Here is a 26794-nt window from a genome sequence, read left to right on the forward strand (position 1 = left end):
TGCCCTCCTGGTGGGACACTTGGTGCTGGCGGTGAGCAGAGGTTTGCTGTGGGGACAAAGCACCACGAGGTGGGAAGGGGAGGGAGGGGGGGAGCGCGAGGGCTGCCTGTGGAGGCCGGAGGGCAGGGGAGTAGCCGTCAGAATGTCCTTTCCACAGAATGTTCCATTCCTCTCCTTCCAGCGCCTGCTGTCCGCTCTGCGCTCTGAAGCTTGCCTCGCATGGAGTCACCCTGCCAGCGAGTCTTAGCGCTTCCCCACGACCACAGAGCTCCTCCATCGCGTGAAAGGCGTGCTTTGCCCGCCTCCACCCTCTCAGCCCCCAGGTGCAGCCCTCACTGCAACGGGGGCTGAACATGTTTCGTGGTTTCGGCAGGTCCTGGTGGCTCAGGACGGCGCGAAAGAAGTGTCTCCAAGCAAAATCGACCCAGTTTTCAAGGGAAGACAGAATTCAACCTTGAAAACCTCCAAACACAGATGAAAACAGGATTTGGTTTAGCATTGAAGGACCTTACTAAGAAGTACTCTGACAAGCGAATGTTGTGGAAATGAAGTGGAGAAGATAATTGAAGAAATATGATGCAAAACAATGAGCTTAGCACAGGAAATGAAAATAGTAAGGCAGCAGGAGTGGCTATAATTGAGGTATTTTTACCTCCATGAAAAGATAGAAGAACCTCTTGGAAAACCAACTACACATCACCAGCAGAGACCTGAGGTCTGAAATAGCCAAAACCTTTGAATTTCAGAAAATTATGTCAAAATTGTCATATACAGTGGGGCCTTGATTTACGAGTTTAATTCGTTCCGTGATGGAGCTCATAACTCAAATTACTCATATGTCAAATCATTAAAGTGAACGAGTGAGACACGTGATGCTGGGCTGATGTGGCGTTCACTGTGACGTTCGCTGTGCCAACTAGCGGTGGGGTATCCGAAGCTGGCTTGTAACCCGAATTCTAGCTCGCAACTCAAGGCAAAAAATCAGCGGAGAGATGGCTCGTATCTCGAAAGACTCATTAGTCGGGACACTCGTAAGTCAAGGCCCCACTGTATAAGAAACAACCTCAACTAGGTATGTTACGGAAAATGTGCAGAATTTTAAATAGAGTTAATCCTGTATAATGAAACGGTAAGATGCAAATCGACCTAATGGTGGAAAGACCCGTCGCTGTGACACGCACTGGCCACCAGGGGGCAGACACTCAATGCAGGAGCTGCCCCCTGGTGATCAGTGCGCTCCCAGCCAGAAGCCGGGCATGTCTGGGAGTCAAGACAAGTTTGCCAAGTTTCAGACCAGGCTCATCGGACCCGGCTGTGGAGGGTGGTCAGCTGGTCTGGGTTCTTGGCTGACTGTTCTGGCGAGTGACCCCGTCACCTGCCCAGCGATGGTCCCCAGCCAAGCTGGCCGTGCCCTTACCTGGGGGCAGATGAGCTGAGCGAAAGCAGATGGAGCCCTCAACACCCGTGGCAGCCGCTGGGGTCACAGAGCGGGGGGTGTGATGGAGGCAGTGGCCAGGCCGTCCTGTTGCCTGGGTGGCTGATGTTCTTTCTGCCCCGAGACTGTGGCCGGCCCCATCGAGGGCAAGCACAGGGCCAGGTGCAGGAGCTGAGGAGCCACCAGGTGCAGCTGGAGTGGCCCTGGAGGCAGCAGGTGTCCCTGGGGCAGGACAGGGACTCAGCTCCAGCAGCTGCCAGGTGTGGGGGGGTGCACACTCCCAGCTCCCTGCTCACGGGGCCCTGAGACCCTGTGAGCAACGCTGAGGCAAAAGTGCCGTTTTGTGACTTTGGTCTGGGAGCCGCACGCCATTTGCACAGCACAGGTCAGCCCTGCTGTGAAGGAGGGACCTTCATGGGCCTGGGAGACAGAGGTGGAGTGGGGGCCACCATGGGGCAGATGGCCACACTGGAGAGGTGGGGGGGAGTGAGCAGCACCTGGTGCTGTGGGGTCCCCTCCCCACTGTATCTCAGTCCCAGCTTCTCACCCAGGGACGCCAGGATCTGCCCTCCCCTGCCCATCGCGGAGGCCACAGAACATGGACAGTTCACGGTGTTTTCTCTGGGGTTGGGGGTGGGGGCTGCACAGGGAGGGAAAACAAAACTGAAGACACACACCTTCCTTCCTTAAAAAGCATGAAAAAGAGAAAAGAATAATGGATAATTATTATTGAAATCCCCTAGTTCATGTAGACTCTTCACAAGCCTGGTCACGGCAAGGGAAGGGTCTTTTCTTTTTGTTTTTATTGATTTCCAAGAGGACGGGAGAGGGAGAGAGAGAGAAACATCAATGAGAGAATCATTGATGATCTGCCTCCTGCAGGCCCCGCACTGGGGATCAAGCGCACAACCCGGGCCTCTGCCCTGACCAGGAATTGAACCCTGACCTCCTGGTTCATAGGTCGATGCTCAAGCACTGAGCCACGCCAGCCGCTGGGAGAGGGAAGGCCATGGTCCCAGGTCGTGGGTTTGGTGCCCCCTTCAGGAGCTCTCCTCCAGGAACAGGTGCTGTGCTGGTCCCTCAGGCTGGGGGTGACGGGCCCTCACCGCGTGTGCCCGCTCCCTGCATTGATGTCCGCTCTGTTGTAAGGAAAGCGGGGCCTCTGGTTGCTGTGGCCCCGTCGCCTCCCCAGGCAGACGCTTACCTGCTCCCTGGAGCCTCGCTGGACTCCCACCCGTGGGCCCACGAGGGTCGGTGCTCCTGGCCTCGGTGGACGTTACCTGTGAACCGGTGGCCAGGAATGACCGACACGGCCTGCCTGCTCTGCTCACGCGGGTCCCTGACCCATCAGACTCCCCGTAAGAAACGTGCAGTTAAGGATTTCAGACGGGTCAGGGGAGGGTTAGACCCGCGGACCCAGGTACAAGGCCAGGCACCAGGAGCTGCTGCGAGGTGGGCGTCGCACACACTGTGAGGTGAGGTGCACCCAGCAGCTCTCAGCAGGGTGGTGAGGGCCTGTGTCCTGGTCACTCGCAGTGCTGCCTGCCCAGCCTCAGTGGGAGGGGGTGGCCGGGGGGAGGTCCATGCCTGACCCCACGCCTCCTGCTCAGGCAGCCGAGTCCACGCAGAGAGCAGTGGGGCTGCTCGAGCTCTGAACTGGCTCCCGGGCCCCACGCCCTCTGCCTCCCTTGTCCACCTCAAGGCCTGGCAGACGCTGTTCACCGAGAGACACGCGTGCTAGCCACCCTGAGCCAGAGGCGCCAGTGTTGACCCAACCTTGAATGACACTCCAAAGGCCGGGTCAGCCTCCCGCTTCATAGATTGTAAAGAGGCACAGAGACCTTGGGGGTCTTGTCTTAGGTCACACAGTTGTGAGGGCAGAGCTGAGACTCAAACCCTTGTGGACAGACATGCTGTGCCCCAGGCGAGATGCCAACGCTACACAGGCAGCAAGAAGGGCGAGGGCAACCAGTGCCCAGACTGAGGCAGCACAGGTGCGTGCAGGGGCGCACACACGCACGCACAAATACACACACATGCACACACACACGCGCCCTCCCTGGCTTTCACCTCTGAGGCTACAGCGGTCGGAGGAATCAGGGGAGGAGCCAGGAGAAGCCAAGGGGCTGGTGGGGGCGATTCCTGTTCCTGGTGAGTCTGTCTCAATCCCTCTCCCTGGCAGGAACCTCACTGGACTGACGCCAGATTCCACCTTCCCGGGTTCAGGTCTGTGGCTGAGGGTTCTCTGAGGCCCGCCTGGAACTCTGCTTTCAGTGATAAGAGGGATGAGGCATGTCGGCTTCAGGTTTGTCTGGACACAAACTTTATTAAAACAAGGCCAAAAACACCATGAGGGACGTTGGTGTTTATATCCCGGCAGCACTTAAGGAACGGTTTGTCTATTGCCTCTCCTCATAAAAGTGGAGGATGTTTGACCAGTTACTTCTGGACTAATTACACTCTTGGGGAGGGAAAGGGGCCAGCAGGCTTCCTCTGAAGCCCCCTCAGAGCTGGGGTATGAGGTATGTGGTGCCTACACTTGACCTACAGCTGCTGAGGTGCGATTTAGGGCTATTGACTTACCCTCCCTGCAAACACCAGGCTTCTCCCCTGAGTGTGTCCTCTGGTGTCTGATGAGATGGGACTTCTTTGTAAAGCCTCGCCCACACTCCCTGCACACATAGGGCTTCTCCCCTGAGTGTGTCCTCTGGTGTGTGATGAGATTGGACTTATCTGTAAAGCCTCGCCCACACTCCCTGCACACATAGGGCTTCTCCCCTGAGTGTGTCCTCTGGTGTGTGATGAGATGTGACATCTGTGTAAAGCCTCGCCCACACTCCCTGCACACATAGGGCTGCTCCCCTGAGTGTGTCCTCTGGTGTCTGATGAGATTGGACTTATCTGTAAAGCCTCGCCCACACTCCCTGCACACATAGGGCTGCTCCCCTGAGTGTGTCCTCTGGTGTCTGATGAGATTGGACTTATGTGTAAAGCCTCGCCCACACTCCCTGCACACATAGGGCTTCTCCCCTGAGTGTGTCCTCTGGTGTCTGATGAGATGTGACTTATGTGTAAAGCCTCGCCCACACTCCCTGCACACATAGGGCTTCTCCCCTGAGTGTGTCCTCTGGTGTGTGTCGATATGTGACTTATCATTGAAGCCTTGCCCACACCCTCCATGCTTGATTGTTACAGTTTTTGACATTCTTACTCCCACAGATAATTTGCCTGTGTTCTTTGGATTAACATTCTGGCCTGTGCTGGGCTCTTCCTCCATTATTCTCTCATGCTCACTGGAGCTCCCTGCTTGTCGGTTGGGAGGCTTGAAAGAGGCCCTTGAAGTTCCCCTGTGCCTGATCATTTTAAACAAAGGTTTGGACGTTCCTTTGACCTCTTGACCTTCAGCTTTGTCATTCCAGTCATGTGGACCAGGATGTTGCTGCTGCTGCTGATTCTGACGCTCTGGGCCGGGTTCCTCTGACTGGAGGTGTTTTCCTGCAGATGCTCCTGGCAGAATCTCAGAGGGGTGATTGCGTTTCACATGTTGGCTGAGGAATGTCTGACTGGAGAAGGCCACAGAGCAGGAGGGACATGGGTGGATCTCTGGCTTTGGTTCTGCTGAAGGAGAAAGTTTTGGTCAGGGCAGGTGTGGGCAAGGCTGCCTGTGCCGTATGCTCTGTCTCCTGGGAAGACCCGTCCCCGGAATCATTCTGTGTTGACAGTGCAAGCTCTGCCTCCCACAAAGTGTTCCTTCACAGTCTACTTTTCTTTTTCTTTGTCTGCACTACTCTTCTTCAGAAACCCAGAGACCCCATATCAAAAGTCTTTTCTACAGCCCTGGCCAGTGTGGATCAGTGGATAGAGACCCAGCCTGTGGACTGAAAGGTCCTGGGTTCGATTCCCAGCAAGGGCATGTGCCTTGGTTGCAGGCTTCTCCCCGGCCTGGGCCCTGGTCAGGGCGTGTGCAGGAGGCAGCCAGTCGATGTGTTTCTCTCACATCGATATTTCCCGCTGTCTTTCCCTCCCTCTTCCATTCTCTCTAAAAATCAATGGAAAAATATCCTTGGGTGAGGATTGAAAAGAAAAAAGGTCTTACAGACCAAGGACCATCAGAAGCCATTTCACTCCTTACATGGGTTGGAATATAGTGACCTTTCCATATACATGTATCTTCTAAGTCATGTTAAAGAGAAAAACCACAGGCCTGGCCAGGTAGCTCAGTGGTTGAGCATCAACCCATGAACCAGGACGTCACCAGTTTGATTCCTGGTCAGGGCACATGCCCAGGTTTTGTGCTCTATCCCAGCAGGAGGCAACTGATCCATGTTGATATTTCTATCTCTCTCTTCGTTTCCCTTCCTCTCTCTCTCAAATCACTAAAAATAGTTAAAAATAGAGAAACCATAGGCCCCAACTAGCAATTGCTTCTCTCTCAGTTTTCCACAAATCATAAAATGGAAATACGTCTTTCCTCTCACAGTATTCCTACTTGATTTCTTTCAGTGTTAGCCTGCTTCAAATACACTACAAAGTCCTGTTTCAAAATATCTCCCCAACCATGCCCTAGCCATTTTGGCTCAGTAGATAGAGCGTCGCCTTGGGGACTCCAGGGTCCTGGGTTCGATTCTAGTCAAGGGCACGTACCTTGGTTGCAAGCTCAATCCCCAGCCCTGGTTGGGGTGTGTGTGGGAGACAAGCTATTGATGTCTTTCTCTCTCTGTCTCTCTACCTCCCTTCTACTCTCTCTTAAAAAAAAAATCATTGGAAAAATATCCTCTGGTGAGGATTAATCACAACAACAAAAATATTTCCCCAACCCTGCTTCTTACACTCCTGACTCCCGTCCCTCTCCAGCCAGTCCGCCTTCCTCTCTCACTTGGAGTTGAAATAATCTCGGAGGGGATTCCCCACTGAAGTTTATTTTCCAAAAAAATTCACAAAGCATAATTTTAGAACATGCCACTCTGCAGCTGAAAACTGCCCAATTGTCCCGTCTCACTCAAGGAAGTCCCCAGTATCTCAGCTTGGATCATAGGCGCTGTATTTCCAGGCTGCTAGGCATCTGTCCAACCTCCGTTCTCACCCTCTGTACCGAGACTGAGACGGGAGTAGCCCTCAGCCAGCTCAACACCCCACCTCTTTCCTTCCCTGCACCAGCCGCTCCCTCTGCCCGGGACCCTGTGCCACAGCTGTTGTAAGTGTTGTCTCCTGAGGAAGCCCTTCCCTGACCTTCAGAATCCGACACACCCACCCTCCCCTCACACTGATCCCTAGGCACTAGTCCTGGGCCCGTTTTCTCCGAAGCGCTAACCACTGTGTAATATTAAGCACATGCACATGTGTCTGCCGGGGCTTCCCTCCTTCACCAGCCAGCTGCTCAGGAGCAGTGATTCTGACATCGTGTTAATCTGTATTTCCGGCTCAAGGAAAACCTATGTGGCACTGAGTAGGAATTCACATGACAAGTCACTGAAATAATGAATGCATGTTAACACACACATTTCATTTAGAAATATGGAGTAAATGAAGAAGAAACAGCTAAAAGTGTTTAACCCCCCCCCCCCCCAAACAATCACCTAGGTGAGAGAGCTGGTAAGTGCCTAAAAACTTCTTTTTTTGCCTCTAACCCTTTCAGCACTATATGATGCTGTGCATTTTGTGCATGAAATATTTTTAAAAATGGAACACAAATTGGCCCTGGCCAGTGTGTCTCAGTTGGTTGAGCATTGTCCCGTTCACCCAGAGGTAGCCAGTTTGATTCCTGGTCAGGGCACATGTCTGGGTGGTGGACTTGATCCCCAGTAGGGGGCATGCAGGAGGCAGCAGATTGATATTTCTCTCCCTCTCCGTTTGTCTCTGTCTCTAAAACCAATAAAAGCATATTTTTAAAAATTAGAACAAAAATAAAAATATTAAAATTGTTCCTAAGAATCAAAGACCTATGTGATGAGCCATCCATTTCTGAAGCATCTGATTTGAAGCTTTGCTGACTCTAGAGTGGATTTTACTCTACTTGAGAGTTGGAGCATGAAAACTTCTAAGAATTCTTTCTTTCCATGTTGAAGAAGAGTGGTGCCCACCTCTCCCGGCCACAAGCTCTGTCTTCCACTTGCTGCCCCACTTGATGCCCAGCTCTTGGCCATACTCTTCTCCATACCAGACCAGCAGCTCACAGCCCGTCCTCACGACCTGGCAGGTTCGGTAGAAAATCTGCCTGTGATATTGAAAGGCCACCAGGTTCTGCTCTTCGTCATCCCGGGCGCAGTTCACGTACCTGGCGTTGAGGCAGATGAAAGGAAAGAAAACCACAGGCGATGAGCTTCCACTACCTGTCATATCGTGTCCAGCTCCTCACTGATGCATAAGGCCCTCAGCACTGATGGCACCCACCCCCATGCTCCTGGGGAAACTTCTGTTCAATGTCCGAGCCTCTGTCACAAGGTCATGTGAATTCCTGTCTCTAAGTCCTGCTCACAGTGCTCATCCTGCCTAATGTCATTCCCAAAGCCTCATTCCAGACTTCCCCATCAAACCCGGTGTCCTCTAGCTTCTCTAAGCTCTAAATCAGGTTCTCTGTCACACCGCAGAACTCAGGGCTTGATCTAGCACTCTGCTTCCGATCAGCTCACATCATTCAACACTCAGCCCAAGTCTACCTTCTCTTCAGAGGCCTTTCTCGAGTCTCCCCACACTTTATTGAAGGCATCATTCAGTTGCCTCCCCCAGGTTCCCTCAGAAACGTGGAGGTCTCTCTGTGTTAGAAAAATAACACAGAACAATAGTAGTTTATTCATAATCTGTCTCCCCTGATACAAGAGAGCCCCTCAGGAAAGGGCCATGAGCACTATTACTCCGCCGGCTCCAGCACCCAGTTGTAGTTAGAACTGAGGCTGGGATGATGTGCTGACCTCACAGGTTTAGACTATCCTTGGATTAAGGCTATCTGGGCACTGGGCACTTATTGAAAAATAGGAAAACTATAGTTAAATATTAATGAAATAAAATTTTTCATGTCTGTCTGCAGTAAGTCCTCCCTAGGGTCATGGATTGTGTGATCTGTGTAAGTAATGAATTCCTTCCTCTAACTTGAACATAGTAGGTGTTTAACTAATGTCCGTTAGATAAATCACAGAGCAATCCAGGGTCCTCAAGGTTTTCCCAGTCAGTGCCCAAACTGGAGACTTGTATTTTGAGGACATATGCTGTACTTTTACCACCTCTTTTCCTAAATGTCTCTTGATGTTCAAGATCACTGTATGGAGAAAAAAGGGGAACAGAGGACTGAGGGAGACCATTAGGGAGGCATGATGGGAAGGACAGACATGTGGGTTGTGAGGCATGAGTGTCCCCTCTGGCACCTAGAAGCCTAGTGACCTTACCTCATCCAGTTGGCCTGAGATGTATCCTTTCCGTCCACATACTCATAGCAGTTTCTCCCTTTGGTGATCTGCATTTCAGGAAAAGAGGTTAAAGTCCGTGTGTGTGTGTGTGTGTGTGTGTGTGTGTGCATAATAGGAAAATTACTTTACTCTATTGTCATCAAATCTCTTTCAGCCTGCATGGTGATTCAACTGCCAATGGTGATCACAGGATATTTTTCTTACTCATCATCTACACGTCGGAGTCGATTTGTCCACTAAGCAGGAGCCCCACAAGGGAGGAGTCTGTACCACTTTGCTCCCATTTACCCTCTGATCCTTACAGAGGAGCTCCATGTTCATGCAAAGTCCGCCCAGTACACAGAGCTAACTAACCATATGGTCCCCATCCATGTCCTAGCATGTAGAAGGTGGGGCCAACCAAGCCACAGGAGGGACGGGAAGCCAGAGGACAGGGAAGAGGTAAAGTTCTCACCAGCCAGGAGTAGCCGCTGTTGGCTGTGGCTTCATCTTCTGTGATCTGACCCTCATAAGGGCCAAAGTGCAGGCCCACCGGCAGATCGCATTCCTCATTCCACACTCCAAGCCCAGCCTCAGGGATGCCTGATGGTCCGATTCTCAACCCAGGGGGCAGAGTGAGGGCTGAGCGGTTGGCATGCCCCTTGTCCACGGCACTGTCTTTTACAAACGTAGGAGGCCCATGCACAGCACAGCTGTCAATGAAGAAGTTCTGACACTTCTCACAATCTGGAGGCAAGAGCAACAGGGATTAGTCAGGGTGCAGTGCATGTTCCTGCACATGAAGAGCTTCAGAAGGAGCTCACATCAGTGAGCCTCAATCCTATATTCCCGGTCACGAGAGGAAGGGAATGATTTGGGCACCCAAAGACCAGGTGAAATTATTGCATCAAGGACATAACATGCTCCTTGGTGAGGGTGAGCTTACAGAGGTAGTCATCGTCCTGGGGCTCGCTGATCTCTTGGTAGACATGGCCCTTTCTCTCTCGTAGGCTATACATCTTCACTTCGATCTCCTTTCTCCTGAGGTCTACATGAGAGAAGAGCTGGTGAACGAAGGGGGTCTGGAACATGAGTCCCTGTCTTGTCAGAAAACACACAATGTCTTCCCATCAAATGATCACCTGTTCTTTATAGTATCTGGTATTTTCCTCCATTAACTAAAAGACTAGTACGCCACACTGACTACCGATGGCTGATTCAAATTTAGTTTCTAGATGATCCCATTATCAGGTTCAACCTTCCAAGCTTTGGTCATTCATAAAGTATGTATTGAGGGCACATTATGTGTTAGGCACTGAGTAAAGATCTGGGCACACAACACCAAGAGAATATGGTTGCTCTTATCACAGATGGATTTATTGGACAACTTGCATGTGTCAATTGTTTGAGATTTAATGTAATGCTTTCAAACTATATGTGTCCCATGTTTCCTTATGTTCACTATATACATTAGCATTCAGAAGCTCAGAGAGTTTGTAAGATTAGCTCAAAGCTTCAGTGCTAACTCCAGTTTCAAATCCAGGCCTGTTGAAAGTCCACCCCACATACCTAGGCTATACTGACCAGCCTTTCTAGAGGAATTAGTGGAACTGAAATCTCCAAATTATTGAACTTACCCAATTTTGATCTAGGGTGCTGTCCGGAGGTACTTGCTTCTCCAGGAGGGGGCACTGGTTTCTGGGTCTGCTCTGAGCCACTTGTGGTCAACAATTTTGCTGTTCCTGACAATTCCTTCAAACTGGACTCATTACTTAATGGCGTCCTGGACTTTGCCTTCAGTGTGAAAGTCACATATTAAAAGGTAGCATACATTTATTTAATTATGTAGGGTTTATGATATACATGACTTTAATGAACACTTCAACAACTCTTGGAAATACCTGGGAAGTATGAATATTAGAGGAAAAAGAAATGGCCAATGTGGGTTTTGAATCGAAGACTAGAACCCATGCCTTAAGGCTCTTTCTTTTATAGAACATTGAGAATGAAGGATACTGGGAAGAGAATAAGACATAGTTGGGCCCTGACCAGTGTAGTTCAGTTGATAGAGTGTCGGCCTGCAGACTGAAGGGTCCTGAGTTCAATTCTCGTCAAGCGCGAGTTCCTTGGTTGCAGGATCCTCCTCCCTGGCCTGGACCTTGGTCTGGGCTTATGCAGGAGGCCACCAGTCATTATGTGTGTCTCTCACATTGATATTTCTCTCTTTCTCTCCCTCTTTTTTCTATTCCCCCTAAAAATCAATGAGAAAATATCCTTGGGTGAGGATTAAGAAAAAAAGAAAGAAAGAAATAGTTGGCAGAGCCCTGGCTGGTGTAGCTCAGTTGGTTGAACTGAAGCATTGCCGGTTCCATTCCCGGTCAGGGCACATGCCCCAATTACGGGTTATTGATCCATGTTTTTCTCTCTCACTGATGCTTCTCTCCCTTCCTCTCTCTCTCAAATCAGTAAAAACATATTTTTTAAAAAGAAATGGCTGGCAGAAACCTATCATGACAATAAAGGAAATTATGCTAAAATATGCAATTTACTATATCATGAAAAGAATAGTTGTAATTAGATTAGTTGGTTCCCACCAATTCTGTTTGAATAAGGTTGTGCTACTAGCCTGTTTTCTTCATTTTCCTGACCTATAACATGCTAATTCTTAATGTTATAATGAACATGAAATATAATGATGTTCACCAAAGTGTTCTGTGAGCACTTCATTGATACAGTATGAATGTGAGATTACAGTCCTGCTATCAATGTACCTCTCAGCCATCTCTATATTTGAAATCACATGTAATTTATCTTCATTATTCTTTGACCCTACTCTAGTTTAATTTGTAAATTTGAAAGCACTCTTTCAGCAAACATTCAGGGGGCCCTCAGGGACCCTGAGCTGGGCCTGGGACTTCTGAGAAGAATCTGGTGTGAACCAAAGAGCTCACAATGCAGAGGTAGGCAGGCGGAGCCAATGATTCAAACAAGATGACACTGGCCTAATTAGAGCTCAGAGAAAGAAGCCATACTTCTTCTGACTGGAATGAGCATTCAAAACCAGTTCCAGATGAGCTTCTATTGAATAGTGTGTCACTCTATGAAGTTCTTAAGTCACTTTATTGTTTATTATTTCTGAATCGTCAAACCTGAAGCTCCCCAGAGTTGAGAGATGCTTTCTTTTATTTGACTGGGAGGCTCTGATGCTGGGGTTGCTATATCCATCTTCATCTGGGACCATGCATTGTGCAAACTGCCTATATATCAGTGAGCTTCTGCAAGTCGGAAGTCTTAGTGCATTTCTCACTGCAGCATAGCAGAGAACTGTGTTTGGAATCATCAGTCAGTGAAAGATGTAATCATGTATGGATGAGACAGTGGAAAGTGCATAAAACTATGGAAATTTTAATGAGCTTGTAAGTGGTTTAGAGATGAAGCTATGGATTAGATTGCACAACCACCGATACTGTGATTTCAGACATACAATCAAACACTTGTATATGTCTGAAACCTCAGTTTCCTCTTCAGAAATGGTGATAGTTATAGTACCTACCTCATAGGGTTGTGGTAAGGTTTAAGTGAGTTTATTCACGTAGAATTCTTAGAGTCTGAAGCATTGTGAAGATAAAACCCATGGTAGCTACTATTGTTGCTGATGTTATTAACGACTAAGATGATATTGGGCATTTTGTTGAAGAGGTCAGGAAAGGAAGGTGGCAGTTCCTAGGGTGCACTCTGCTTTTTCCTCCTCTTCCCTGCATTTGCATCCAGGAGGAAGATTTTCTTTTCCACAGGATTTGGGAAATACTCACCTTCTGATGTTTATTCTGTTCCACTCTGAAGGCCACCCAAGAAGGTTTAGCTAAAAGATGGTGAGAAATCAACAATATATATAATTTCAGAGAGGAAGGGAGAGGTCGAGGGAGAGAGAGAGAGAAACATCAATGATGATAGAGAATCATGGATTAGCTGCCTCCTGAACACCCCACACCAGGGATCAAACTGGGCGTGTGCCCTGACCGGGAATTGAACTGTGACCTCCTGGTTCATAGGTCGACACTTAATCTCTGAGCCACGCCTGCCGGGTGAGAAATCAGTTTTGGTTGGTAATTGTTTCAAAATCTGGAGATTTTTATCTTTCAGAATTCTGAGTTATAGAGTAATCCCAGGACAGACCAAGGATGATTGGAAAATGTTTTCTGAGGTTTCATTAGGCTTATGCTTTTATTGGGAGCATCAGCTAATTTTCTTAAAATGTTTAAAAATAGCCCTAGCCAGCTTTGCTCAGTGGATAGAGCATCAACCTGCGGATGGAATGGTCCTGGGTTCTATTCCGGCCAAGGGTGCATGCCTGGGTTGCGGGCTCATCCCACAGGTGTGCAGGAGGCAGCCAATCGATGGCTCTCTCTCATCATTGATGTTTTTATCTCTCTCTATTCCTCTCTGAAATCAATAAATATATTTTAAAAAAATAGACAAAACCCCATCTGTACTTCATCCTCTGTTCAATATCTATATTTAAAGTAGAAGCCCGTTGCACGAAATTTATAAATTTATGCACCGGGGGAATGGTGGTGGGGGGGGTGAGGTGGGAATCCCTCAGCCCGGCCTGTGCCCTCTGTGCCTCTGACAGTCTGGGAGCCCTGCGATCCATCGCCTGCAGAGGGAGGTCCCGTTCAGCAGCCCCAGCTCTGCATTGGTGGCCTGGACCTCCCTCTTTGGGGTGACGGGGAGCCCCCATTGATGACCCAGTGGCTAGTGGCCTGGGCCTCTCTCTGCAGGGCATCATGGGGGATGGTGGGGCCGGACCAATTGCGTTTCACAGGCCTTGGCTGGCCTGGCGCCAGTGGGTGTCATAGCCCGGTCATCTGGTGGGTCCTGCAGCTGGTCCGCCCTGGATTTGCATATTATGGTTTTATTATTGTAGATTTGGGGGGTGGGTCTGGGTGAAGGTGAGAAAAGGGGGAGAAATGGGGGACCTCTGTGATAGTGTCAACACTAAATCTGTATATAATTATTGTTACACATTGAAAGAGGTTCTATGACCCTGGCCAGTGTGGCCCAGTGGTTGAGCCTCGACCTATGAACCGTGAGGTGGGGGGCCGGCAGGAGGCAGCGATGGAGGTTTCCCTCTCTCTCTCTCCCTCTCTCTGTAAAATAAATGATTCATAAAAAGGGGTTTATGTGAACAGCCCCTGGTGTGTAACTGCTCTGCCTCTTGCTCCTCCCCGGTAACTCCCGAGAGGCCGCCCGACCGACACCGGGTCGGGGTCAGGCAGCTGCGCGCCCTCCGCCCGCACCTCGCCGCCTCGGGGTCCACTCGTCATCCGAGTCCTCGGAGTCCTCCGCCCGGGGCCTGGCCGTCCTCCCGCGGCGACACATGAAGGCGGGTCGAGGGGCCCTGAGACCTGGAAGGAGAGAAAGAAAGAGTCTGTCCTGCGGGCGAAGAGCTGAGGGACGAACAGCAGAGCCAGCGCCGGGCGGGGCGGAGCCCGGGGCCCTGGACGGAGCCCCCCCCCCCCCGCCCCCGCCCCCCGCGGCCCCGTCCCCCCTCCCGGTCACCGATGCTGAGCAGCGCCTCGTAGTTGCTCTTCACGTTCCGGTGCCGCGCTCGCTCCCAGGCGCCCATCTGCGCCCACTCCTCCCGGGAGAAGTAGACGGACACGTCCCTGCAGGCGGCCCTGGGCTGGGGGAGAGACCGTCCGTCCGTCCGTCCGCCCCGGCCCGAAGGGGGGCGCCCCGCCTCCACCCTGTCCCCACCCCCCGCGGACCCCCTCACCTTGGGCCTGCGCCCCGCTCTCCCAGCCTCTTCCTCGGGGCGCTCCTGCGGGTCCCTGTCGGGGTTCATGGTGCGGCCACCCGAGTCCCAGCCCGAGGCCGCAGTGCCTGTGGGAGGAGGAGGCGCTGAGGGGACCCCTCCCACCCCCCCCACCCCCGGACAGACCGGGACCGGGACCAGGGGCCGGGGCCGCGGCCATTAAGACCCACCAGGGGGCGCCTCCTTCCCGCCGCGGCTGGGGCGTCCCAGGGGGGACTGAGGGGCGCGGTCTGGGGGGTCTGAGGGGCGCGGTCAGGGGGGACTGAGGGGCGCGGTCAGGGGGGTCTGAGGGGCGCGGTCAGGGGGGGTCTGAGGGGCGCGGTCTGGGGGGACTGAGGGGAGCGGTCTGGGGGGACTGAGGGGCGCGGTCTGGGGGGTCTGAGGGGCGCGGTCAGGGGGGACTGAGGGGCGCGGTCAGGGGGGGTCTGAGGGGCGCGGTCTGGGGGGTCTGAGGGGCGCGGTCAGGGGGGGTCTGAGGGGCGCGGTCTGGGGGGTCTGAGGGGCGCGGTCTGGGGGGACTGAGGGGAGCGGTCTGGGGGGACTGAGGGGAGCGGTCTGGGGGGACTGAGGGGAGCGGTCTTGGGGGTCTGAGGGGCGCGGTCTGGGGGGACTGAGGGGAGCGGTCTTGGGGGTCTGAGGGGCGCGGTCTGGGGTGTCTGGGGGGCGGTCAGGGGGGACTGAGGGGAGCGGTGGGGGGTCTGAGGGGCGCGGTCTGGGGGGACTGAGGGGAGCGGTCTGGGGGGAATGAGGGGAGCGGTCTTGGGGGTCTGAGGGGCGCGGTCTGGGGTGTCTGGGGCGCGGTCAAGGGGGGTCTGAGGGGCGAGGTCAGGGGGGGTCTGAGGGGCGCGGTCTGAGAGGTCTGAGGGGCGCGGTCTGGGGGGACTGAGGGGAGCGGTGGGGGTTCTGAGGGGCGCGGTCTGGGGGGACTGAGGGGAGCGGTCTTGGGGGTCTGAGGGGCGCGGTCTGGGGTGTCTGGTGCGCGGTCAGGGGGGACTGAGGGGCGCGGTGGGGGGTCTGAGGGGCGCGGTCTGGGGGGACTGAGGGGAGCGGTCTGGGGGGAATGAGGGGAGCGGTCTTGGGGGTCTGAGGGGCGCGGTCTGGGGGGACTGAGGGGAGCGGTCTGGGGGGAATGAGGGGAGCGGTCTTGGGGGTCTGAGGGGCGCGGTCTGGGGGGACTGAGGGGAGCGGTCTTGGGGGTCTGAGGGGCGCGGTCAGGGGGGTCTGAGGGGCGCGGTCAGGGGGGGTCTGAGGGGCGCGGTCAGGGGGGTCTGAGGGGCGCGGTCAGGGGGGGTCTGAGGGACGCGGTCTGGGAGGTCTGAGGGGCGCGGTCTGGGGGGACTGAGGGGAGCGGTGGGGGGTCTGAGGGGCGCGGTCAGGGGGGGTCTGAGGGGCGCGGTCAGGGGGGTCTGAGGGGCGCGGTGGGGGGTCTGAGGGGCCCGGTGGGGGGTCTGAGGGGCGCGGTCAGGGGGGTCTGAGGGGCGCGGTCTGGGGGGACTGAGGGGAGCGGTGGGGGGTCTGAGGGGCGCGGTCTGGGGGGACTGAGGGGAGCGGTCTTGGGGGTCTGAGGGGCGCGGTCTGGGGGGACTGAGGGGAGCGGTCAGGGGGGTCTGAGGGGCGCGGTCTGGGGGGTCTGAGGGGAGCGGTGGGGGGTCTGAGGGGCGCGGTCTGAGGTTCTGGGGCGCGGTCAGGGGGGACTGAAGGGCGCGGTGGGGGGTCTGAGGGGAGCGGTCTGGGGGGACTGAGGGGCGCGGTCTGGGGGGACTGAGGGGAGCGGTCTGGGGGGACTGAGGGGCGCGGTCTGGGGGGACTGAGGGGCGCGGTCTGGGGGGACTGAGGGGAGCGGTCTGGGGGGAATGAGGGGAGCGGTCTTGGGGGTCTGAGGGGCGCGGTCTGGGGTTCTGGGGCGCGGTCAGGGGGGACTGAGGGGAGCGGTAGGGGGTCTGAGGGGCGCGGTCTGGGGGGACTGAGGGGAGCGGTCTTGGGGGTCTGAGGGGCGCGGTCTGGGGGGACTGAGGGGAGCGGTCTTGGGGGTCTGAGGGGCGCGGTCTGGGGTGTCTGGGGCGCGGTCAGGGGGGGTCTGAGGGGAGCAGTGTGGGGATTGAGGGGAGCGGTCTGGGGGGTCTGAGGGGAGGGTCTGGGGGGACTGAGGGGCGCGGTCTGGGGGGACTGAGGGGAGCGGTCGGGGGATTGAGGGGAGCGGTCTGGGGGGTCTGAGGGGAGGGTCTGGGGGGACTGAGGGGCGCGGTCAGGGGGGGTCTGAGGGGCGCGGTCTGGGGGGTCTGAGGGGCGCGGTCTGGGGCGTCTGAGGGGAGCGGTCTGGGGGGTCTAAGGGGAGCGGTCTGGGGGGTCTGAGGGGCGCGGTCAGGGGGGGTCTGAGGGGAGCGGTCTGGGGGGTCTGAGGGGAGCGGTCTGGGGCGTCTGAGGGGCGCGGTCTGGGGGGTCTAAGGGGAGCGGTCTGGGGCGTCTGAGGGGAGCGGTCTGGGGGGGTCTGAGGGGCGCGGTCAGGGGGGGTCTGAGGGGCGCGGTCAGGGGGGGTCTGAGGGGCGCGGTCTGGGGGGTCTGAGGGGAGCGGTCTGGGGCGTCTGAGGGGAGCGGTCTGGGGGGGTCTGAGGGGAGCGGTCTGGGGCGTCTGAGGGGCGCGGTCTGGGGCGTCTGAGGGGCGCGGTCTGGGGGGTCTGAGGGGCGCGGTCTGGGGGGTCTGAGGGGAGCGGTCTGGGGGGGTCTGAGGGGAGCAGTGGGGGGTCTGAGTGGAGCGGTCTGGGGGGATTGAGGGGCGCGGTCTGGGGGGACTGAGGGGAGCGGTCTGGGGGGTCTGAGGGGAGCGGTCTGGGGGGTCTGAGGGGTGCGGTCTGGGGGGTCTGAGGGGCGCGGTCTGGGGGGATTGAGGGGCGCGGTCTGGGGGGACTGAGGGGAGCGGTCTGGGGGGTCTGCGGGGCGCGGTCAGGGAGTACTGAGGGGCGCGGTCTGGGGGGACTGAGGGGTGCGGTCTGGGGGGTCTGAGGGGCGCGGTCAGGTGGGGTCTGAGGGGCGCCTGAGGGGAGCGGTCTGGGGGGGTCTGAGGGGCGCGGTCTGAGGCGTCTGAGGGGCGCAGTCTGGGGGGACTGAGGGGCGCGGTCAGGGGGGGTCTGAGGGGAGCGGTGGGGGGTCTGAGTGGAGCGGTCTGGGGGGTCTGAGGGGCGCGGTCTGGGGGGTCTGAGGGGCGCGGTCTGGGGGGATTGAGGGGAGCGGTCTGGGGGGACTGAGGGGAGCGGTCTGGGGGGTCTGAGGGGCGCGGTCTGGGGGGTCTGAGGGGCGCGGTCTGGGGGGACTGAGGGGAGCGGTCTGGGGGGTCTGAGGGGCGCGGTCTGGGGGGTCTGAGGGGAGCGGTCTGGGGGGACTGAGGGGTGCGGTCTGGGGGGTCTGAGGGGCGCGGTCTGGGGGGATTGAGGGGCGCGGTCTGGGGGGACTGAGGGGAGCGGTCGGGGGATTGAGGGGAGCGGTCTGGGGGGTCTGAGGGGAGCGGTCTGGGGGGTCTGTGGGGCGCGGTCGGGGGGGACTGAGGGGAGCGGTGGTGGGACTGAGGGGCGCGGTCAGGTGGGGTTTGAGGGGCGCCTGAGGGGAGCGGTCTGGAGGGTCTGAGGGAAGCGGTCTGGGGGGTCTGAGGGGCGCGGTCGGGGGGGACTGAGGGGAGCGCTGGGGGGACTGTGGGGCGCGGTCAGGTGGGGTCTGAGGGGCGCGGTCGGGGGGGACTGAGGGGCGCGGTGGGGGGTCTGAGGGGCGCGGTTTGGGGGTCTGAGGGGCGTGGTCAGAGGGGTCTGAGGGGCGCGGTCAGGGGGTCTGAGGGGCGCGGTCAGAGGGGTCTGAGGGGCGCGGTGGGGGCGTTGAGGGCCCTGGGGGTGGAGGTGGTGGCGCCCTGACAATGGGGGGGGGCTGTGCCGAGAGGAACCGGGTTCGGGAATGGCACCCGCGATCCTGGAGCAATGGATGCGGGAGGAGGCGCCTCAAGGTGCAGAGAAGTCGCTGGCTGAGGAGACGGGCCCGCGGGACAGAATCCGGGTCTTTCTGGCCAGGAAAGTTGGGTGCTCGGGTCAGAGGATTTGGGACTCCTGTGAAGAGATTTGGGGTCTCAGGGACAGCCTCCAGGGTTTCTGTCTCGGAGTTGGGGATTTGGTCTTCCTGGGTGCCGTGGTTAGGGAGCCCGGGCTCGGGGTGTGCTGGGTCTGAGCTTTGGGGGATTGAGCGTTCCTCTGGGCGCTGAGACCGGGGGTCCTCCGGGTTAGCGGACTTGGGGTCCGTGGAGGCTGACAGAGTGGGAGCCTCTCGGGAGGACACCCCGGGTCTTCGGCTGGGGGTTTGAAGGCCGGAGGCCAAGGGGTTCCCACGCGAGGCCCCCGTTTTCCTGTCCGTCTCCCGGCCGCACTGCGCACCTGGCCGAGGTCCCCTCAAACCCGCGCTCCTGGCCGCGCGCTCCCGCCCTCAGGAGGTGTGAGGCGGGGCGAGGGGGAGCTTCCCGCCTCCAGAGCGTCAGCGCCAGCCGCCAATCAGTGCTGCGGTCACGGGGTCCTGCCCGCCAATGGGCGGTCAGAAACGCGAAAAGGGCGGGGCGCCGGCTGGAGCCTTCCTGCCAGTCAAGGGCAGAATCCTGTGGAAAGAGCCCGCCCCGCGCTCCCAACCCCCCGTGGTGATTGGCTGCCCTGGGTCCTGCGAGTGTCCGTCAAGAAGCCTTCAGCCACTGGGCGGTGTCCAGGACTTGGATTCCCGCTGCGTATCGGAGGGACCCCGGGAGCCGGGAGCCCCCAGCCGGAGCAGGTGTTGGGCTGACGCGGCCTTCCTGCCGCCTGATCGAGTCTCTGTTCCACCCGACGGTATTTAGGTCCCGGACTGTCTTCCAGGCGCATGTGAGAGGACCAGGCGGTAGGCGGGGAGTTGCGTTCTGGGAAACAGGGATTCCCACTAGACCAGCGGTTCTGAACCTGTGGGTCGCGACCCCTTTGGGGGTCGAACGACCCTCTCACAGGGGTCGCTTAAGACCATTGGAAAACACATGTATAATTACATATTGTTTTTGTGATGAATCACTACGCTTTAATTATGTTCAGTGTGTAACAATGAAAATACATCCTGCATATCAGACATTTACATGACGATTCATAACAGTAGCAACATTACAGTGATGAAGTAGCAACGAAAAAATTTCATGGTTGGGGATCAGCACAACATGAGGAACTGTATTCAAGGGTGGCGGCATTAGGAAGGTTGAGAACCACTGCCTTAAAGGAAGCTGTCGCCGAAACTGGTTTGGCTCTGTGGATAGAGCGTCGGCCTGCGGACTGAAAGGTCCCAGGTTCGATTCCGGTCAAGGGCATGTACCTTGGTTGTGGGCACATCCCCAGTGGGGAGTGTGCAGGAGGCAGCTGGTCGATGTTTCTCTCTCATCGATGTTTCTAACTCTCTATCTCTCTCCTTTCCTCTCTGTAAAAACTCAATAAAATATATTAAAAAAAAAAAAAAAAAAAAAAAAGGAAGCTGTCAGCCAATTCCTTTGCGAAAACGATCCTCTGCGTCCCTCATGTGGCCATTTACAGAATAACACCTTGTGCTTCTGTCCGTGGTGCTGAAATGTTAGCTAATGTCCTGTGAATTTGATGAAAAATTCTACCCAAAAACCCACAAACAAACAAACAAACAAAAAAAAAATCCACAGAAAACCCTACAAAATCACCGAGGCTGTCCAGGGTGCAATTATTCCTTCCCTGGATGGACTGAGGTCACGGGTCTGGCTTTTGCACCCCTTCCTGTCCCAGCCCTGCAAAGGGAGGCCTCGGCTTCTGCAGTGACATGGGGAAGCTGTGCGTTCACTAATTCAGTCCGTAACCTAGAGGCTGCCATGATTGGAGCAGTCAGTACCAAGGTACCAAGGCAGCCAGTACCGCACCGGTCTCCTTTCCTGAGGCAGCCAGTCAGCCGCGGCCATTGTGATTGCGGCAGCCAGAGCCTTGGATGACACCATTATGGAGGCAGCCAGTCTGTGCAGTGAGGTGCAGGGGTATCGGGAGAAGGTGTTATTCCCACTAGACTCAGCGGCCTCTGTAGGGCATTCCTGAGGCAGTCCCTCCCCTGCAGGCTGCCATTATTGATGCCGCCAGTACCAGGGAGGCTGTTGTTGATGGCACCTCCAGATGCAGGTTATCATGGGAACATGGTAGTACCACGAGAAAAAAATTCAACTTAAACTTTTGTGTTGAAACCCAGTGTGTTTTTTAAAAATATATTTTTATTGAGTTCAGAGATGAAGGGAGAGGGAGAGAGATGGAAACATCAATGATGAGAGAGAATCATGGATCCTCTACCTCCTGTATCCCCCCCATCCCCACTGGGTATTGAGCCCGCAACCCGGGCATGTGCCCTGCCCTGGAACCGAACCAGGGACCCTTCAATTTGCAGGCTGACATTCTCCCCACTGAGGCACACTGGCCAGGGCCACAGTTGGTTTTTTAGAAAGATACATTTGTGCTATTTCAGAGAGAAAGATCAATGATGAGTGATCATCCTAGATTGGCTGCCTTCTGCCAGAAGAAAGAGTGACATGTGTTCTCATCTGCTAAGCGTAAGGAATAGCCCTGGCCAGTGTTGTTCGCTGGTTAGACCTTCGGATGCCCAGGGAATGGTCTCTGGTGGGATTCCTGGTCCAGAGCACATACCTGGGACGCAGGTTTTATGGCCAGCCCCGGTCTGGGCTCCTGTGGGAGCCAAAGATCCATGTGTCTCTTGCATATTCATGTTTGCTTTTTGTTTCTTCTCTTTCCCCTCCCTCCCTTCCTCCCTCCCTCCCTCCCTCCCTCCCTCCCTCTCTCTGTAAAAAGCATATCCTGTGGTAAGAATTAACAAAAACGTACACAAGAAAAAAGTACAAAGATGGAAAAGATTTGGAGGCTGTGAAAAAGCAGCATACCCCTAAAGAAAGGCACCATGATGAGCAGAGCATTCGGCTACGCTGATGTTTTTCCTTGCGATGTGTGTATAAGATAAAAATAAAATGTCCGAGTGTCCCTCAGCTGTCAAGGTCCTGACAGAACACGAGGAGGCCACTCTAGCGCGGTCCTTGCAGGGTCTCCCAAGCCACCACGTTAGGGGCGAGGATCTCGGTGAGCGAGGCGGGGAGGAGCAGGGGAAAGCGAGGCGTGAAGGAGGCGGGGAATGGACAGAGGAGGGTCCTGCACGTGCTCCCCTGTCCTGCCTGTGTCGCTGCTGCCAGAGTCACCCACAATGAGACGATGCGAGCAGACTCAGCTGGTGTCGGTGACCGAGGGACACACAGACCAAGGGACAGACAGATAATCGAGGCCGCAGTGGCCTGTAGAGGTTGACATCCGGGAACCTGTGGCCACATGCTGGTTCCTTGTATCCTCCTGGAGGTACGTTCTCAGTGGTTTTTGACTCCAGAACCCTGTATTGCATTTCTACACACAGCCCCTACTTCATGGTGACTCTGCCCAAGACCCAAGAGCCCTTTGTACATCCATTCACACAGCAGTTGTTTGCAAAGTGATCTCAAACTTATTCTATGTGGTTATTATGTGTATGAAAAATAAATCCGAGCCAGCAGTCATCTGTTTGATGTATTATACATTTGTATTATACATGGATTTTATTTTAGAAAATGACATTTGTTGTACAAAGTTGCCTTCCTAAGTGTAATTAAGTGAGCATGTTAAAAACTTTGTAAGGGTGAGTGTTTTACTTGGCAAATGTTTAGCAACTTGGTAAGTATGAGTGTGTATTGCTGCCCAAGGAAGTTTTGGGGGTCATGTGTTGTCACCAAAGCAGAATGTTTGCTAAATGACTGGTCCCCATTGTCGAGGCAATCTGCCTGGTTTTCCCTTCATTCTATGTTATGAAGCACTAGGCAGAAGATAGAAATAGGCTTGTACTGATGGCACAGCTCCCACCTGCTGTGATGATGGAAGCAGGCCTGATGCTCCAAGCAGCATGAGAACACCAGCAAGGTAAAGGTTCTCCTCCCCCTGGCATGGGGGGGGGGATAATGGTAATCCACCCAGCCAGGGCCGCATTGTCTCCGTAGAAACGGGTCATCCAAATAGCAACACACAGCCCAGCAAGCGAGGCTCAATGGCTGAGTGCTGACCTATGAACGAAGAAGTTCCCTTGATTCCTGGTAAGGGCACCCCCATCACCTGATTGTTTCTCTGTCTCCTTGTCTGTCTCTGTGTCAGATCCAGAAGAACAGATTTAAAATAAAACTGGACAGTCTGCGCGCCTCCCGGTTCCCGCCGTCTGTCCGCCCGCTCTGCCGCCGCCGCCGCCGCCGCCGCCGCCATGCCCAAGTGCCCCAAGTGCCAGAAGGAGGTGTACTTCGCGGAGCGGGTGACGTCCCAGGGAAGGACTGGCACCAGCCCTGCCTCAAGTGTGAGAAGTGCGGGAAGACCCTGACCTCGGGAGGCCATGCCGAGCATGAAGGCAAGCCTTACTGCAACCACCCCTGCTTCCCCGCCATGTTCGGACCCAAAGGCTTTGGTCGAGGTGGCTCTGAGAGTCACACCTTCAAGTAGACCCAGGTTGTGGAAAACCCAACCTCTGGCTGCCCCCTGGACCTGGACTGCTGTCCCTCCAGGCTGATGCCCAGCCGTAACTCCTGGGGCTCCACAGACCCCACGCACTCAATAAACCAAGCTGGGGAAAAAAAATACAATAAATAATAAAAAAATAAAATAAAATAAAACTGGAAAGTGTGAAATCTGCTCCTATCCTCCCCCCAAAAGGTATCAGATTTTACTGAAAACGCCCAGCACTTGTCTTCCGTAGTCATCGTGAGAATTCCAATTCATGAATGTTCACAGTATCTCTGTTTAAAACGTGTGTGCACATCTACACCCAAACAGCGGAGCATCGCATCCTGGAGAATTTTCCATTTCCTTCCACACTGGAAATGGAAACAAATGGTAGAGAAAGCTGGGCATGAAGAGAGAGGTTAATCATTGCAACCTGGACAAGATGTATTCAACAAATCAAGGCGTGACTACTCAAACCCGATCCTTCCTGTTTGTGGAGGTTTGGGCACAGGGGACACCAACATTTTTAATGTGAATGAGGACTTGATTGTGCAAAGCTTTCCTTCACCCCCTGAGAGATACTCAGCAGAGGTGCTGAGCCACTTGGAAATGTGTGGTGTTTCAATGCGAGGCTGGGGGTGGGGGTTTGCCCCTCCTGACCTGAGCTAGAGAGCCCACCTTCCAATGTGCACAGGGCCCCTGCTTGGGCGTCATCAGCTCCATGACTGTGGGCTGGCTCCTCACGAGTCAGCTGAGACCCAGAGAAAACAATATCCCAACTGGCAGATTTCCCCTGGTCCCGAGGTGCTGTGTCAGGATTGGGTTGATGTGGGAAAACCCGAGTATGAAGGTGTGGCTCAATGGTTGCTTCTGAGAGTTTCAGGTCACCCACCCAAGCCCTCAGTCATTGTAGGGAATGAGGTTCCCATTCTTCACATGGAAATGCCATCATTTTTTAAATGACTCCCTTTGTATGAGAGTTCCACATCATAATTCATGCAATTTTCTTTCCCATCTAAAGAGAAACCTACAGAAGCAGCTGGTTTGAAGAATTGCGACGCTGGGATCAGTTCTAAGACAACTGTGGGGAATGCTGAAGCACCCAACAGAGTAGAGAGGGTGCCCACGTGGCTCAGGGGACGTTGTAAAAAGATGTTTCTCTTTAAAAGTAGGTGAGCTGGGAGGTGGTGAGTGGATTTCCCGTTTCTTCCACACCCTCCAACGGTGGTGCTCTTGTCTCAGTGCCCAGTGAGTGCCATGAGATCCTGGGTGAGAGGGAAGTGTATCAGAGACCATGAGATACACAAACCTTGGTCCTCCATTTGGACTTGGCTCCCCCTGGTTTGGAAGCAGGCCCAGGTCTTTGCACCTGGATTTATGTCAGCACCACAGACAGACAGACAGACAGACAGAGACATAAGGGCTCTTGTCGAGGTTCCTGATGAGGAAGTTTCCTAATCGTCTAATGGTCTTGTCAATATGTCCATTCCAAGGGGCCATATGCCCATTCTGAATGACTGTTTTAGAGACGGAAAGACCCAATGTTGTTCTTGTACCTATTTTTCTATCATCTATTTGCAAAACGGAGTGAAAAGAAGAAGAGCTCGGATGCCCCCATGTTCTGATTGTGAAAGATGTGTTGTGTTTCATCAGTTTATTTCACACACAGTTAGTGACTTTGTTCTGGATGGAACTGTGCTGGATTCAGAAAGTTCATGAATGAACAGGCACTGGTTCCTGCTTCTAAAAGTTGCCTTTAGGACGGGCAAAGGCCTACAGCAAGTGGTGTCGAGAGGCACAGGAGAACATGTGTATTTGTAGTGCAGGGTGCCCCGACCCGCGGGGCATGCAACGTGGGTACCGTGACGATTCCTGTAAGGGAATGAGAGGATAGGAGACGCGAAGAAATGGAGGCAAGACAAGATCCTGATCAAGCCTCAAATTTTATTCTTCCAGCGGCAGAATATATAGTTTTAGGGATGGGGGGTGGGTGGAGAAGCCTATTAGCTTATCAACAGGGTTGTAGCAGGCTCCGGTTGTGGCGGTAGTTGCTTCAGGGTATGAGATAATTATCTTTAGCTGCTGACCAAACCACAGGACAGACGTGGTTTCTGATAACTAGGAGTTCCTACCAGAAACTTATTGTTCTTAAGATGGCTTTGTCTAGGCCAATATCTCTAATGGCTCCCAACAGCAGGGGGCTGGGAAGGGTTTGAAATGGCCACTTGAAAAAGTGAGTGGAAGCAATAGCCGGTGTTTGTCAATGCTAGAGCATGAAGTTGCCAGAAGAACGCCTCAGCAGTCTCTAGTTAAAGAAGATAGCAAGGAACATAGTAGGCAGGGAGGGTGCTCACTCACTTTCAAGGCCGCCTCAGTGCAGCGGTGTGCGGCGAATCCCTTGTCAGTGCTGGGAGGCCCGTGTTGCAGACCCAGAGCCTTGAGTTCATTCTCTCCCAGGATGGCATGATGGCTGCCCTGGCAGCATCGCTGAAATGGTGGGTCTAGTTTTTGGTCACATCACGTGGCTTTAGCTGGAAGCTCAGCACCAGGCCCAGAGGCACAAGGTGTTGTTGGTTGAATGGCCCAGTGAAGCTTCCCTTTGATTCCCAAAGGAAGGAATGATCCTGAAATGGTGAGTGAAGCCGCCTGACATTTAAAATACCAAGTCTGCCATTTCCCCCTCTTCCATGCTCTCGGATCTGTATGTTCATGTGGAGCCTCACGGGACCCGCACTCATGCCCTTGTCCTCCTGTTGGGCCCCCACGCTTTCCTTGTGGTCGTCAGAGTGTGCCTTTTTACTGCTCTTTAGATCTTGATGTCATTTTCATTTTGTGAATTGTTTGCCATGGAAGTCTAGAAAACACTGAGATCTTATGTGTATATTGATGTACATATCTATCTTTCTCCTTTTGCCTGTTGCAGCCTTTGAAGAAGATGTTGGAGAGAGCTTGCAAGTTCCAGGATCTTTTTAAAAAATATATATGTTATTTATTTTTTACTTAGAGCAGTGGTTCTCAACTCTCTGGCCTTTGAAATACAGTTCCTCATGTTGTGACGCAACCATCAAAATATTTTTGTTGCTACTTCATCACTGTCATGTTGCTACCGTTATGAATGGAAATGTAAACATCTGATGTGCAGGATGGTCTTAGGCAACCCCTGTGAAAGGGTTGTTGGAGCGCTAAAGGGGTCGCAACCCACAGGTTGAGAACCGCTGACTTAGAGGAAGGGAGAGGGATAGAGACAGAGAGTCAGAAACAGGGATGAGAGAGAAACATCGATCAGCTGTCTCCTGCACACCCCCTACTGGGGATGCACCTTCAACCAAGGTGCATGCCCCTGAGGGCTCAGCGGTTAGAGTGCTGGTGAGTGTGAGGCTCAGAGTGAGGTGAGTGGCTCGTGCAGGATGTGAGTAGAACCCCCCCCCCCTCAGGTGTGATACAGGAGGTGCCACAGTGTCTTGGAGGAGTGGCGGGGCCCAGGTGAGGCTGTTTAGGCTTGGCTCCCCTTTGTTGCTTTGACTGTTATTTCTCAGGCAGGAGCCACAGCCACCCACCCCTCTGTCTGTCCTGTGTCTTGTGTGCTGAGCCCTTTTGTGTGTCCCCTTCCCCA

At 54.5% G+C, this 26794-nt stretch overlaps 2 pseudogenes across 2 annotated transcripts; one reads left to right on the forward strand and one right to left on the reverse strand.

Moving 5' to 3' along the window:
- Positions 1-1480: 1480 nt before the first annotated feature.
- Positions 1481-14662, reverse strand: LOC308530755 (histone-lysine N-methyltransferase PRDM7-like; annotated as a pseudogene). The gene is made up of 10 exons: positions 14594-14662; positions 14377-14500; positions 14113-14222; positions 10452-10608; positions 9761-9862; positions 9290-9561; positions 8815-8882; positions 7516-7709; positions 4835-5050; positions 1481-1657 (listed from the first exon to the last, which is right to left on the reverse strand). The product of its transcript is annotated as a histone-lysine N-methyltransferase PRDM7-like (transcript).
- An 8286-nt stretch (positions 14663-22948) lies between these two features.
- On the forward strand, positions 22949-23381 carry LOC308530570 (cysteine-rich protein 1-like; annotated as a pseudogene). The gene has a single exon. The product of its transcript is annotated as a cysteine-rich protein 1-like (transcript).
- The last annotated feature ends 3413 nt before the right edge of the window (positions 23382-26794 follow it).

This window comes from Myotis nattereri (assembly GCF_964212035.1).
Source record: "Myotis nattereri genome assembly, chromosome: 15".
NCBI classification, from domain to species: domain Eukaryota; kingdom Metazoa; phylum Chordata; class Mammalia; order Chiroptera; family Vespertilionidae; genus Myotis; species Myotis nattereri.